Source organism: Mesocricetus auratus, unplaced genomic scaffold, assembly GCF_017639785.1.
Source record: "Mesocricetus auratus isolate SY011 unplaced genomic scaffold, BCM_Maur_2.0 Super-Scaffold_100004, whole genome shotgun sequence".
Lineage (NCBI taxonomy): Eukaryota > Metazoa > Chordata > Mammalia > Rodentia > Cricetidae > Mesocricetus > Mesocricetus auratus.
In genome coordinates, this window is record NW_024429189.1 from 26,717,148 (window position 1) to 26,732,548 (window position 15,401).

The 15,401-nt window shown below is 36.8% G+C and overlaps 1 long non-coding RNA gene and 1 pseudogene across 1 annotated transcript in view; both read right to left on the reverse strand.

Annotated features, from left to right (window-relative positions):
• Positions 1-1,324: 1,324 nt before the first annotated feature.
• On the reverse strand, positions 1,325-3,592 carry LOC121140351 (annotated as a pseudogene).
• An 839-nt stretch (positions 3,593-4,431) lies between these two features.
• The window catches only part of LOC121140352, a 35,616-nt gene continuing 24,646 nt past the window's right edge, over positions 4,432-15,401 (reverse strand). The window contains exon 3 of the long non-coding RNA XR_005877141.1: positions 4,432-5,622. This is a non-coding gene — a long non-coding RNA (uncharacterized LOC121140352). The remainder of the gene's footprint in view (positions 5,623-15,401) is intronic.

Genomic DNA, 15,401 nt, shown 5'->3' on the forward strand with positions numbered 1-15,401 from the left:
TATTGATTGCTGTGATGCAAGTGCATACAAGAATGAATTTTTTACCTCTACAACGACATTAAAAAACATTGGGAAGTACAAACAAGTATCATTTTGTTTACATTTATTTATTAATTTTGTTGGAGAGCATACATGTATCAGTGTATTGTGTGGCAGTCAGAGGACAAATCACAAGAGCCAATTCTCTTCTACCAAGTGGATTTCTGGGATCAAACTCAGGTCATCAGGTTTGGCATCAGTTATTTTTACCCACTAAGTTATATCACTGCTCCTAGAAGTAAGTCCAACAATGCATTTGTGACAAGCTGAGCAAATATGAGTAGCTTGTTTCTATGAGTGTATGCCAAACACTCGTGTCTACCACAGTCATAAAATGCCTTTGGTAGGGAACAAACCATGAACCCTAAAGACTAGGCACCATGACATGTGTCCCAAAATATTCATGGACCATCAAAGAAAAGTAAAGACTAAAGTGAATAAGTGTTTTGATGAATCAACCAGGAAGGAAGGAATAAATTGAATCCTTTTTAATCTACTTTTTTAACTTAATAATTTACAATCTTTTTACATAGCATTCCTCCTGTTTCCTCTCCCTTCCATCCTCCCATGCCCTCTACCTACCCTCCCAACCCACCCCTACCCACTCCCCAAGGACAGTGAGCCCTTCCATGGGGTTGCAGTAAAGTCTGTTACATCATTTGGGGAGGGTGTAGGTCCTCCTCCATGTATCTGGGATGAAATAGTATCACTCCATAGTGAATTGGCTCCCAAAGTCCATTTGTGCACTAGGGATAAATACTGGTTCCAGTGTTAAAGGACCCATAGTCTGCCCAGGCCTCCTAACTGGCTCCCACATTCAGAGGGTTTGGTTTGGTCCAACGCTGGTTCCCAAGCTTTACAACTGGGGTCCATGTACTCTCACTAGTTCGGGTCAGCTGGTTCCGTAGGTTTCTCCAGCATGGTCTTGACTCCTTTGCTCATTACTCCTCCCTGTCTACAACTAGATTCCAGGAGTATGGCTCAGTGTTTAGTTGTGGGTATTTGCTTTTGCTTCCATCAGCTACTGGATGAAGACTCTAGGATGATAATTAAAGTAGTCATCAATCTCATTATAGGGGAAGGGCATCAAAGGCGGCCTCTCCACTACTGCCTAGATTCTTAGTTGGGGTCATCTTTGTGGATCTCTGAACATTTCACTAGTTTCTCTTTAAACCTATACTGGCTCCCTGTATTGAGCTATCTCTTTTCTTGCCCTCCTTTATTCCTCCCCTGACTCAGTCTTTCTGATGCCTCATGTCCTCCTCCCCCCTCCTCTTCTCCCTTCTCTTTTTCCTACTTCCCTCCCCAAAATCTTAACGTTGCTTAGTTTCATAGTGTCTGTGTCTAGTTTTACCTGAATCTTCCTAGCCATGGAAAATACGTGTTATACATGCCAGTGTCTGGCCTTACTCAAAACATAATGCATCAAAATATTCTAGGATTCATGTTCAGACTGGGAATATTTTTAGAAAACACTACATTAATTCTTTGAGAGCTTCATACAATGCACTTTCAACATATTACCCTTTCTCCCCACGTCTTCTCAGATCCAATGTTACCTCACCTTTACTCATCCACCCAGCTTCCAGTTTCCTTTTTTTTTTAAAATCCAGTTCAATTTGTGTTGCCTAACTACTCTGGGGAGTGGGGACTGCACTGGAGTATGGTTGACCTACCAGGGGTCATTTCATTAAAGAAAACCAATTCTTTTTTCCCAGAAGATATCAAATGCCAATGTCTTCTCAGCTAAGTGGTGGGATTTCATGACTGTCCTCTGACTTCATGGTGAGATTTTGTTTAACTTGAGTTTGTACAGGTTTCTGTGTGCTGCAATAACAATTGTGAGTTCCTATGTACAACCCCCCCTAGTGTGCCAATAAACACATTTTCATTGAAGTTATCTACCTCTTTTGGCTCTTACAACCTTTGTATCCCCTCTTCTACAAAGATCCTGGTGTTTTGGAGGAAAGTATGTGATATGTATGTCCTAGTTGAGCACACCATAGTTTCTTATTCTCTATGTGTTTATCACCAGATTGGGGTATCTATTGCAAGAAGAAAGCTTCTATAATGAGGGTTGAGATAAGTACATTTTATGAGTATATTGATATAATATTAGCAATTATTTTAATACTATATCTATTTAAGAGAATAATAGTTTTAGGTTTTCCAAGTAGGTCCCAAGATCTATCCAGCCTCAGGTTTTTGATCCTATTAAAAGGGTTTGGTATGAGTTCCATCTCATGGACAGTGACTTATGTCCAATTAGAAATTAGCTTCCAAAACATCCATGCCACATAACTAGTGGGCATATGAAATCAGGTGTTATTATTCACAGCTGGGTGAGATTAATAATTACTTTTCTCCTCTATTAGCTTGCATAGAACCTTCCAACATTGTGAAAGCTAGCCAATAGGAATGAACCTTCCAGTTCAGAACTATACTGATTTCTTCATATTCTATGATAAAACCGCATGGTATTTTCAGCAATAGGGCATGACCACCAAGTTCTGGAGAGCAAGACTAAGAACATTGGCAATAGCTTGTAATGTTTGTGGGTCTATGGACCACATTGACTAACAACTCAAATACAACCCATTCTAGTACTAGAATTTTATTAGTTAGCATATGGTATCTAGTCAGGTTATTGTTCTCCTCTTACAGTTTAATGCCATTCAAATAATGTGTATATGTGTGTTTTACAAGGGTTCTACAGTACTAAGTTCCCACATGGCTTTAAAAAATATTTAGGATTAGTTATTTTTCCCTACACATGTTCTACCTGTTGTCCCACTTCATTGAATCTTTCCTGTTCTTTCTATCTGTCTGTCTGTCTGTCTGTCTATCCATCTATCTATCATCTATCTTTTTAGAACATGTGAATTTTTAAATCCTTCTTTACAGGTTGCCTAGACCTCTTTTGATTAAGAAAACTGTAGAAAGTCAGTAACCACCACAAGTGGACGTCAGGTGGTGGCACGTGTCAATTTTCCACAGAGTTCTGCTTTGTTGGATATCTGGGTGCAGTGCTCGGGGCTCTGCTCAAACTTGCTGGAATCACTAATGGCAGATTTTAATCCACAGGTTGCTTTTCCCCACATTTATTTGTAAACTCTTCAGCATTCTTACATAATTTTTATGGTCCTTAGAGTATTCTTCAGCTAGGTCAGCTCAGAGTGAGTACTCAGGCTGGGGGTCATTCTCCAGTGCTGTAAGGGACTGGATTACTTGGTCAATCTTGGTGGCTGGCTTCCAGTTTTCAGCACTAATTACCGACAGGCAGATCTGTCACTTCTCATCAATGCTAGGGAGGTAGATCTTTGTTTTAAATGTGATCTTGGGTAGTTTGAACAGACACTCTGCTGGGAAGTTGATTTCAATTCTGAAGGCCCCCTTGTCATATGGAGGGTTGTCGAGAACAATAAGCCCTTGCCAAGTCAATAAATTAGGTTCATCAACCTGGATGTTACAGAAGTTTTTCATTCTACATTTGCAGATCTTTTCAAGCTCCTTCATCACCTCCTGCTTGCTGCCATCTCAGATCTGGTCATCTAATGGTTTTTCAAGACAGGGTTTCTCTGTGTAACAGCCCTGGCTGTCCTGGAACTCACTCTGTAGACCAGGCTGGCCTTGAACTCACCGAGATCTTCCAGCCTCTGCCTCCTAAGCGCTAGGATTAAAGACATGGTATATCACCACTGCCCGACTTCCTGTTCCATATTTTTTACCCTTTCCTCCTTTATTTTAATGGTATTTTATTTTTCCCACCTTGGGATGTACTTTACTAGTATTCCAAGTGAAATACACATATGTAAAGATGCAAAGTTAACATCTGTACATGAGAGAAAAAAAAACATGCTATATTTATCTTTCTGGATCTGAGTAGGATAATTATTTCCAATTCTATTCATTTATCTGAAGATTTCATAATTTAATTTCTTAGGAGTTAAATAACATTCCATTCTGTAAATGTACCACATTTCTATTATCAGTTGACCAGTTGATGGATATCTACATTGTTTTCATTTCCTGTTTAGTATGAATAAAGCAGCAATGAACATAGAAGAGCAAGTATCTCTCTAGTAAAATATAAAGACCTTTGGATCTAGGCCCAAGAAAGTTATAGCTAAATCATATGGTAGATTTCCAGCCTTTTGAGGACTCTCTAACTGATTTACGTAGGGGTAACATTGTGAATATGTAAATGGACTCTCAGATTGTATCAGAAAACAGGATTCATTTTTTTTACTTCCTACAAGAAACAGACTTCACCATCAATAATTGACACCACCTTAAGATAAACAAATAGAAAAAGCTATTCCAAGCAAGTGAAACAAATAAACAAGCAGACACAGCTATTTTAATATCTGACAAAAGAGACCAAACCAAAACTAGCCAGAAGAAATGGGTAAGTTCATTTAAACTCATTAAAGAACAAAAAAATCCACAAAAAGAATATTATAATCCTGAGCATTTATGTACCAAAACACAGGACATTCAATTTCATAAAACAAACACTGTTAGATCTAAAAATCACAGACTGACAGAATGACCCCAACACAGTGATAGTATGTGATTTCCACATCATATTCTCACCGCTGCATCAATCATCCAAACAAAAACTAAATACAACTCTAGTGATAACTGACACCAGAAATCAAACGACTTATGGAGAATATTACATCCAAACACTAAAAAGTACATCATTTCTCAGCAGACTGTAGAATGTTCTATGAAACTGTCCACATATTAGGACACAAAGCAAATTTCAACAAATTTTAGAAAATGGAAATGATACCTCACATTCTGTTTGACCACAAAGAATAAATCTGGATATCAAGAAGAGAAATGGCCTGAGTACAGAAAAGCATGGAAACCAAACATGGAAAATTGGTGAGGTGAGAAATCAAGAAGAAAAATTTAAAATATCTTGAAATGAATGCAAATAAAAACACAATATACCCAGATATATGAATCACAATGAAAAGACAGTCCTGTGATGAAAGTTCATAGCCCCAATTTCCTACATCAAAAAATTAGACAGATATCATATGAGTATTTTACTGCTGTACCAAAGTATAATTTTTACCTGAGTAAAAAGTGTTTTGAGTACACTTTTGGGAAAAAGTATAGAAGCCAGCGATACTAAAAAACAGTAGAATAGAAGAGATAATTAAATTTGGTGCTAAAATTAATGACCCCACCTCACCTCCCTATCCAGCCAACTTCATCTCGTCCCCCTCTCTTTTCATTGAGTCCAGTTTGTGTTGACCAACTACTTCTGGTTGTGGGGCCCACCCAGGAGGGTGTTGGCACAGAAGTGTGTCATACCATTAAAGAAACCAGATTTTCCCTTTCCCAGAGACATACAAATAGTAGTAGCTCCTTAGCTAGGAATGGAATTTCCTGGCTTTCTCCACTCCTGCATCTGTGATCTTGTGTGGCTTGAGGTTGCACAAGCTTGTTCAGGCTCTTACATGATGCCTCATACTTGAAGCACAGAACATGGAAAAATCAAGCTTGTTCTGAACTGCAAATTTCATCCTTACTGGCTGACTCTCATAATGCTGGAGGGTTACATACCTGAAATGGATGAGAAAAGCAATCATCAGTCTTACTCAGATGTGAAACCTCCTAGAATAACTATAATTCCTGGAAAGATATGCCATGGTATAATAGTTGCACAAATGTTATTGGAGTAACCAACCACACTTTGCTTGGATTTAAGGCCCACTACATGAGATAGAACCTATACCTATACCTTACACAGAGTGATGAATATACTGTACATAGCATAGCAAAAAAAAATTGATTTATTTCTTTAAAATGTTATTTGTACTTAAGAGTTAGTTTCCTTATAAATAACTAGTAAAATGAACAAATCTGAAATTTAATAGGACAAATATATAAATATCTCCATAAATAAAAACAGTGAACAATAGGAATCTTCACTCAAATATGCTTGAAACTGAGACATGACAATGATGACTTACCAGCAAATCACAAGTGAATGAAATTAACTGGGTCGTTATCCAAGTTAGTAAATACAAGACAATAGAAAGAACTGTAAGTGTCCCAGATAGCACAGTCTTTACACCGGATTTGAATTTCTTACTGAGTCAGGCATAATAATGGCATGATAGCAAAGTTTTTAAAATTAACTCGATTGATATATTTCTATGTTTATACATGACATTAAATAATATTGAGGGTCTATAAAACATTTTTTGAATATTTGACTTTAGAATTGTTATTAGTCCTTATCAATTATTCATAAGGATGTTTTTAGGCACGTAGGTCGTGTGGTTTGAAGGCATTTTTTTCTCTTAGTTGGCCTGCCTCCTGTCCCCATCCCCTCCCCATACCCCTTTCATTTTCATGTTCTCTTTTATTTTCTTCATCTCTACATGTGAGAGAACCTATTCAGTATGATTCCCCCATTTGCTTATCTCACTTTGTAATAATTGGCAGTTCCAGTCACTTTCCTATAAATGGGACACTTTCAGCGTTCTTTAAGTCTTTGGTGTGTTTTTATGCCAGTTTCCACAGTCTCTCCGTACACTGATGAACACTGGGACGCTGCTATAATCGGATGTTGCTACCAGCACTGTGGTGAGCAGGAGTCAACAGCGGCTATCTTCGGTGCTGCCTCCACTGAGTAGTAAGTAGCACACACTCATCTGTGCCAGAGGAAGCATAGAAAGCCATACAGTAGTCCTGGCTTTTACTTTTATTTAATTTTTTAAATAAATGCCATCCTGATTTCCATTGTGCACTAAATTATCTTCCCATCCCAGGGAAAGCATCCTCTATCCAATTTTCACCAGCAATTGCTGCTTTATTTTCCTGAAGACTGACTTCATTTTCTTCTCAGTAAGTCTAACTGTGAATGCATCGATTCTATTACTGTTGTCAAACAGCCAATTCTAAAATCTTCCTAAAGCTGTCATAATAAATTCACACAAACTGCCTTAAAAGAACCAGAATTGAAAAAAAAAACAAAAAAAACAAAACAAAACAAAAAAAAGAACCAGAATTGACCACTTCAGACTTCTGGTTTCTAAGGGTCAGAATTCAAGGTGCTGAGAGAGCCAGTGCCCCTTGTCTTTGACTATGCTCTTTTCCTGGTGTGGGTCAGCTTAAGGGAAGAAGGTTTATTTTGGCTCATGGTGTCAGGGGACATCAGTCCATCATGGCATATGAGACTGTGGTGGCAACTGATTAAATGCAGTGTATCAGGAAGTGGGCATTTTGAGTCTTAACCAGATGTGGAGGTCTACTAGACCCATTTCTGCTTGCTAGTCTGCATGACCTAAAGATCCCATAACTTCTCTAGACAAACCTATCAGCTAGGGACCAAGCTACCAAACAAATTAGCCCATGGGGACATTTTGCATTCAACCTATAACCAACAAACAAAATGCTTCAATTTTAAATCATGGTCAAAAATTCTGTGTGCTCTATGATTGAACAGTTTTGATGCCTCCCGGCTTTAAAACCTCATCATTCTACAGATGGATTGTTTGACAAATGTTCATTCTTCATGACAGCTGTGGTATACTCCCCTCAGCAGTGAATACACGAAACAAGACAGCAACAGCTTACAAGTCCTGAAGCTGCAGACCTATTTGTGTGCCCAGTCTTTCTTTATATACAGTTTTCTCAGATAATAATCAAACATCCTACTAAAATAATAGTTTATAATCCCAATAATTAAATTAATCAGTAAAAATTATTGTAATAAAACAAACCAGTTTTTTGACAAGCCATTAAAATTTTGATTAAAGACCCACATATACTCAATTTTAAAGGGTCTGTGTCTCCCCCATGCCACCCTCCACCCCACACCCCACCCCACCAGCTCACCCTTTATTTTTACGTAAAAGCTCATTCTGCTACTGTGGGATACATCGTGTATTTACAAGTAGGCTATGTTTGAAGATGTTTAGGTCTTGCTATTGCTCTGTATATTTTTCTGTGCTCTGTCATGTGATATTAGGAGTCATTTGGTAAAATATCATGACGTGATTGCTATATAAGCCCATTTCCCTCTTTTGTTCTGTCAAATTTGCTCTGTATGCTTTGAAACTTAGTGATTGTATAAAAAATTAGGATTGTTTGATCTCATTGGGTGACTGCCACAGTTTTATCAAACTCAGAACCTTGTGATAGATGACAAGTCTTCCAACAATGAGCCATTCCCCCAGCTTTGCATGACTGCTCTTATCACTAAAAAATGACTTAGTTTGTGCTTACATCTGCTTTTATTTTTGCCTTTGCTCCTCATATGTGTAAGTAAATATAAAACTATGTTTTCTTGTTTTAACTTGTTCTGAAGGTTTTTTGCTTTACTATTTCACCATTTTCTCTTCAGCCATTAGTTTGCCAGTCTCATCCATAAGGTACCACACACACACACACACACACACACACACACACACATACACACACACACACACACACACGATTCATCCTTTCATGCATTCATTGAGTTATTTCTAACTTCCCTATGGGACCTAACATGGCCCTTCACCCAGTAAATTTCTTTTTCATTGTGATTTTTGTAGTATTTCTGTTCTTTCTCCTATGATTATATTCCTCAGTATTTGTAAATAGGTAAGATTAATGCTTGTATTTGCTTACAGGCCATAGTTTGATGAAGGGGAGGCCAATTGACTTTTTTCTCATAATAAATATTTACAGTAATATACATTAAGATGTAAATATTATTATAATGAAATTTTAAGTTTTATCACAGTAAAAGTTGAGTAACATAATAAAACTTAATGAAAGGCTTAACCCATTTCACTTATTTGGATGTACACACCACCTCACTGAGGGTGAGGACCAGCTCAAGCCTGACCTGTCCTATTCCAGTAGTGCCCAGCTGTTTTGCCTGCAGTTTCCAGTAACAGTGGGCTTATTCCACAGAACAGGTCACTGAGAGAATTCTATCTTTTGCACACCCACACCGGAGACAAATAGAACTGACCAAATCCTGGTGCATTTCAAATATTTTCCAAATCATTTGATGCAAATTCCTTTCCTACAATATCCCATTGTCATGTTTAAGTGAAAGAGGCAAACAAAACTCAGGCCTCTGACTCATGAATGTTCACTTTCTTCCTGGACTAAGTAGGCAGGGACAGGCAAAAATGTCCAAAGACTCAAAGTTCCTGTGAGTATATTTGAGTTTTTTTTCCCCTTTTAGAAGTGATTCTGCATACAACTGGGAGAAATAATGACCTGAAGTGTGTCCTCCAGTCTTCTTGGTCCAGCACTGAGATCTCCAGGACTTCTGGGTTTCCGGATATTCTGACTTTTCCAGGTTTTCTCATCTATTCATTTATTCTGAGAAAACAGTCCTGTCTTTCCACTCACTTGCTCTTAGAAATTTTTACAGTGAGCAACTGAGATTAAGAAGAATAAATATCATGGAGTCTAGAGGTTTGAACCGTCCTTAGATTGAATTGAACAGGACCATGATTCAGTACGTGTGATTTTCTGCGCATAGCTATACCTTATATCAGCATCGCCTACTCTATCCACTAATACAAAGAACAAATCTTAGTGTATTTTCAGTGCACAAAGGCTTAAAGTCTGTAAGATAAATGTTTAAAAAAGAATTTTAATATCTATCTTCTTAAAAATAAACACCTCTACCCCTTTCTTCCTTGAAAATGATGTTTATCTTTAATTCAAATAACTTCCAGATGGATTCTCCCCCACCCCGTTTTTAACTCACACTATGGGCTGAACGTTGATATTTCCCTAACACTTAGAAGTTGAAACTTAACTCCTACTGTGATAGTGTTAGGAGTGAGGTCTTTAGGAAAGGATTGGTTCCTCAAGTACAGAGTTAATATTCTTAATTTGTAAGAACAGCCAAAGATCTTCACTACTTCTCTGGTACATGCTGAAAATAGCCAGATGTTAAGGGGCACCCTCACAAGACATCTATAGCACTGACAATAACGTTTAGAATGATAGCATTTGACTTTACACACATATATATATGTGTATATATATATGCACATACATATATACACACATATATATTCCCATATAATGACATATGCATATATATCCATAAACACAAAAACAAACCTCATATATAGCAAGTTGAAGAATGATTATATCACAGGTGTTGAACTATCATATTGTCTAGTGATTCTAAATCAGTTTTCATACAAAAACCTGATAAAGGGGACCAGAAACATTAACAGTGGCAATAAAATAACAAACAGATGAGTAGAACAAAAGTCATGAAAAAGAATAATAAATCTCCAAAATAAACTATAAGGTTGATAAATTGCAACATGATTAATCAAGAAAAGAGACAAAGACACAAAGCAGAAGTCATCAATGTCAGGAATCAAGAATGGACTGCTACAGATTTTAGAAACTCTATATTTTCTAAGATAACACTGTGAAATGTTTAGACAAGTTCAGCAAATTCTATGAAATCACCATTATCAGTGAAGTAAGCACTGATAATAAATTCATAGCCAAATTTTTACCAAAAAAATCTCAAGGTCCCAATGCTTTAAGCAGTAAATATTTCTCTTATTTAAGAACTTAAATAAATAGAAAAAGTGTGATTATTTCCAACTTAATTTTCAAGGTCAAAAGCCGTTATAAGAAGAACACAATAAGGACCAATATCTCCAATTCATGTGTGTACAGCATCCTAGTATATTATCTTATTGAAAATGGAAATATGTATTATTCATGACCAAGTATGGATCTTTTGAAATTATAAAATTGTATTAATTTTAAAATTCAAGTCAGAATTTCACAAAATTGGTAAATTAATACAAACCCAATTATCTTTTTAAAATCAATTTACTTTTGGTTACATTTTAAGCATATGACTTATTGTTAGTTTTGCACATTTTTCTACTTTTGTTTATTTTCTGCATATAAATAAACTTTTAAACATATTTTAGATTTATTTATTCTATTATTTTATGTTTATGAGTGCTTTTCCATGCCTTCATGTATGTGCAACACACGTGCGCCTGATGCCTGAGAGCGTCAGATGAGGGCTTCAGATCACCTAGGAGGGAGTTACATATGGCTGTGAGCCACTGCATGGGTGCTTGAAATCAAAGCTGGGCCTTCTTCAAGAACAAGATTTTTTTTTTACCCTGAGCCCACTCCAGCCCTTAAATATGGTTTTAATTGAAATAGAATTACATCACTCTCAGCCGGGCGGTGGTGGCGCACGCCTTTAATCCCAGCACTCGGGAGGCAGAGGCAGGCGGATCTTTGTGCGTTCGAGGCCAGGCTGGACCGATAGCCTCCGAAACAATACAGAGAAACCCTGTCTCGTAAAAACCAAAAAAAAAAAAAAAAAAAGAATTACATCACTTATCTTTTTTTTTCTTTCTCCATCCCCTCCCAATTATCCTATCTTGATCCTCTATGGCTTTCTAGTCCTTTCCTTAGATTATCATCATATGTATATGTATATCTATGCTTATATAAACACATTCACATACTTAACATGATGTATCTGCTTTTGTTGTTTGTGTGTATATAGCTTCAATAATGACCATTCTGTAGTGGACAGTCAATTAGGAGGCTCATCCCCTTCTCCCAGCAGGCATCTGTTGCCTGTAATTCTTGGTATAGTGGTATGACACCATGAAAATTTCCCTCTTCCAAGTTAACATGTGAATTATAATAATAAATGAAGGAACAGAATTTTAGAAATTGAGATGTAATTATGACATTTCTGTAAGTGCATGTATGAAACACCCACAGCTAGCATGCTTCTTAGTGAAAGGTCATTCAGGATTAGGGAGACATAAGGACGTCAGCCTTCACCACTTCTAATTTAACATTTCCCAGCACATGTTGGCCCCAGCATAATTTTAGCCAATTCAAAATTCACAGTGTTCTGCTATCTACATAAAGCTTTGAGTTACTTACTATGACTACAGGGAAATAAACTGGAGTCCTATATACAATAAAAGCTATTTAAATATGACTACAAGAACATGTTATTTTAAAATATTAATTAGTTTGGTATTGCATTTCAGATATTTATGTTCCCAAATATCATAGAATATCTAGGGTTAATTTTAAGAAATTACTAATACAATGAAAAGTATAAAATACAGCAGAAAAAATAGAAGCCAACAAATTGTTTGTGTACTGAAATTTCAGTATTGCCACCATTTCAGATAAGATGGCTCAATGAATAAAGGTGCTTGCCCCACACAGGCCTGGTGACCTGAGTTCTATCTCTGGAACTCACATGGATAAAAGGAAAAATCTAAATTCACATGTTGACCTCTGATCTTCATGTGTGCACTGTGGCATTCACATATATACACACATGCATGGCTTGAGTACACACATGCGCATGCGCACGCACGCACGCACACACACACACACACACACACACAAATAAAATAAGTGTAAGCAGTTTTTAAATTTTTCAATTGGTCACAATTAAAATCTGTAATTTCTTTGTAAAAATTGTCGCGATGACTTAAAAAGTATATGAAAACACAAAGAGCTATTAGAATTGATGTTTAAATTCGAATCGCTTTGTGTTTTCATACAATTTTTCATTGTAGTTCAGAGTGGGCTCGTATACTTACATAGGGACAGAGCACTGTCATTTCCACCCACTATGCCAATAATCATAATGCAAGCTAGGAGTCTGGGTGTTTCCTCCTCTTTTAAAGTAGTTCACACTCAGCAGAAAGGTTTAAACCTGTAGGCTCTTTCCAGATTTGAATGACGAAAATAAAGAAACAATTTTCTATTGAATCAGTTGCTATTTCAGCAACTGAAATTTTGGACAAAAAGGAATTTGATATAGGGAATGAGCATGAGCCCCTGTGCTGGTGTGGGGATGTTCCATAAATGCCACTGCTGGCTTGCAGGAAATTCTCAAAAGGAGGGATGGAGGCATATGCCATTGAGAATCACAAACTGGAGGATATCAAGCAGGGTTTTCGTTAGTTTTCACATCTGCCTGCAGCCACAAGAACAATGGAGGGTCTCTTGGCATCTTGCATTGGTGGAGTTACTGGAGGAGCATGCTGACAGAGGCAGGTAGGTGTTCATAGAACTTGCTCTAAACAGAAACACAGCTCCAAAGCCTCCAGATGCTGTGGTAGAGGAATGCTTAGTCACCCCACCACTGAGATATGCAAACTGTAAGTCATTTTGTTCAACAAATAAATCATTGAGTATATACACTATGCAAGGCATGACCCTGGGTTGTGAGGTGTGAATAAATTAGTATCTGTCATCAAGAAAAGAGCAAAAGATAAAATTTGTACCCAAATGCTACAGTTTAGGGAGTAGAAGGCAAGACTCGAGATTAGAAAGTGAGTAATGTGGAAAGATAATAGAATGAGCATATATGAAACTTTAAAGTTTATGTTGCCTAGTTAGTTGTCTAATATTTTAAATGTGTAATACTTTTTGTACCTGTGTTTGCAACAAACATTTGCCCAGAAGTTAAAAAAAAAGATCAATTCAGAAAAATCCATTGCAAGTTAAATGCTTTCCTTGATAGTTGTGTCATTGCTGGATCTTGAGTTTTCAGACACTAATACAGTGAAGCTCCCAAATGTCAGAGTCTAGGAATCCCTCATGCACATGTACTAGTGTCTTGGACCCAACCGAGCACTAGCTAACATGACATTTCTTTCAGTGAGTCATATGTTTATCAAACAGATAAGAATGCAAGTCTTCATCTTTGAAGGAGTGTGTTATATTGAATAGTGAAAAGTTTTACTTAGAAATACACTTTCTTTGCATGCACATAACACACTATTGGGGTTTGTGATAGTTGTTAAGCCTAGAGTATATAGTGTTTGTTTTTCACTTGCTGTAATAAAACCCCATGACTATGGCAATTTGCATATGGAAGGATTTATTTGGATTTACAGTTACAGAGGAGTAAAATTCCATCATGGCAGCTACCTGCAGGCATGGTGACAAACACAGAAGCTGCAAGTTCACATATTCAACTGCAAGTACAAAGCACAGACAGTGGACAGAATGTTTGGAAAGGCTTTAAGTACTTAGCGCCCACCCACAGTGACATACTTTCTCTCCTAAACATCTCCAAACAATGCCACTAACTGGGAACCTAGTGTTCAAACACCAGACACCTGAGCCTATGGGAAACATTCTCAACAAGGGACTACAGAACAAAGAAAAGGATTTGGATTTTGTACTTTAGCTTTATTTTTTTTGACTGACACCTATCTGGTGATGTTTGTTGACACCATGATTTGTATATGAATAATCTTGTATTGTATATTAGCTTTGTAGATGCCTTACTGTATTAATTCTGGGGAGTCTCCCTAGCTACTGGAATCCAGATGTTAGAAGTATGCCTCCTTAGTCATTTAGAGAAACTGATAAATTAAGTGCTTAAGTGCAGTTAAAACCAGCCGTCAGTAGTAATAATGAGAACTATAAGAGGATTTTGTATACTTTGGGATTATTTGTAGTAAGGATTAGGAAATGTTTCAAAGCTACTTTATATTATCTTACAGATAGGACACACATTATTTTGTGTTAGTCATACAGATGTGGAAATTCACACTCATTACTCAGAAGTGACACCATATTGTAAAATGTTATTTTTATCTCAGCAAAGGCTTAAAAACAGCTTCATCCTAATACCAAGCCTCTTATTCTACTTAGACTCTTCTTTCATATGTAATGATGTAGATTGCTATTTTAAGTTACTAACAGTTTGTGATTTTTGTCCTGTTCTCTATTTGCAATGATAATTGGCTAATTAGTGAGCTGATCATTCACAAAAACACAGCCCTGTAGAGAAGCAGGCTTTGGATATGCAAATGTTCTCATATATCAAAAGAAATTATTTTGAATATTTTCCCCAAACTCAAGTGGTACTGCATGTCTTCACTGCTTGTCTTCAATACCAAAAGGTCATCAATGACATTTTTAAAAACAAACCACACAATAAACTGTGATTAATCTGTTTTATGAACCTTGTGCTTCAATGGTTATACACAGATTCGCATTGTGCTACTATCACTTATGCACAAAATCTTGTCTCAACTAACTTTATAGCATGGAGATTTAGTTTTGTCTTTATGTGTGGTCATTACCACATTAATTTTAAGAAGATTATATAAGATATCCTTTAGAAACAGTTATGGTAAAGGTAACTACTCAAGGAACACTGATTAAAATTAAGTAGGATTCTGTGTTCCTCACCATTCTACTCCTAGAATGAAATAATTGAAATCATTAACTTACAAAAAAAAGGTTTATTTCAGCCCTATGTTTTGCAGGTTTTTGCCTATGACTGATTTTTATTTTGTTGATCAGTGGTGAGGTGACCTATCCTG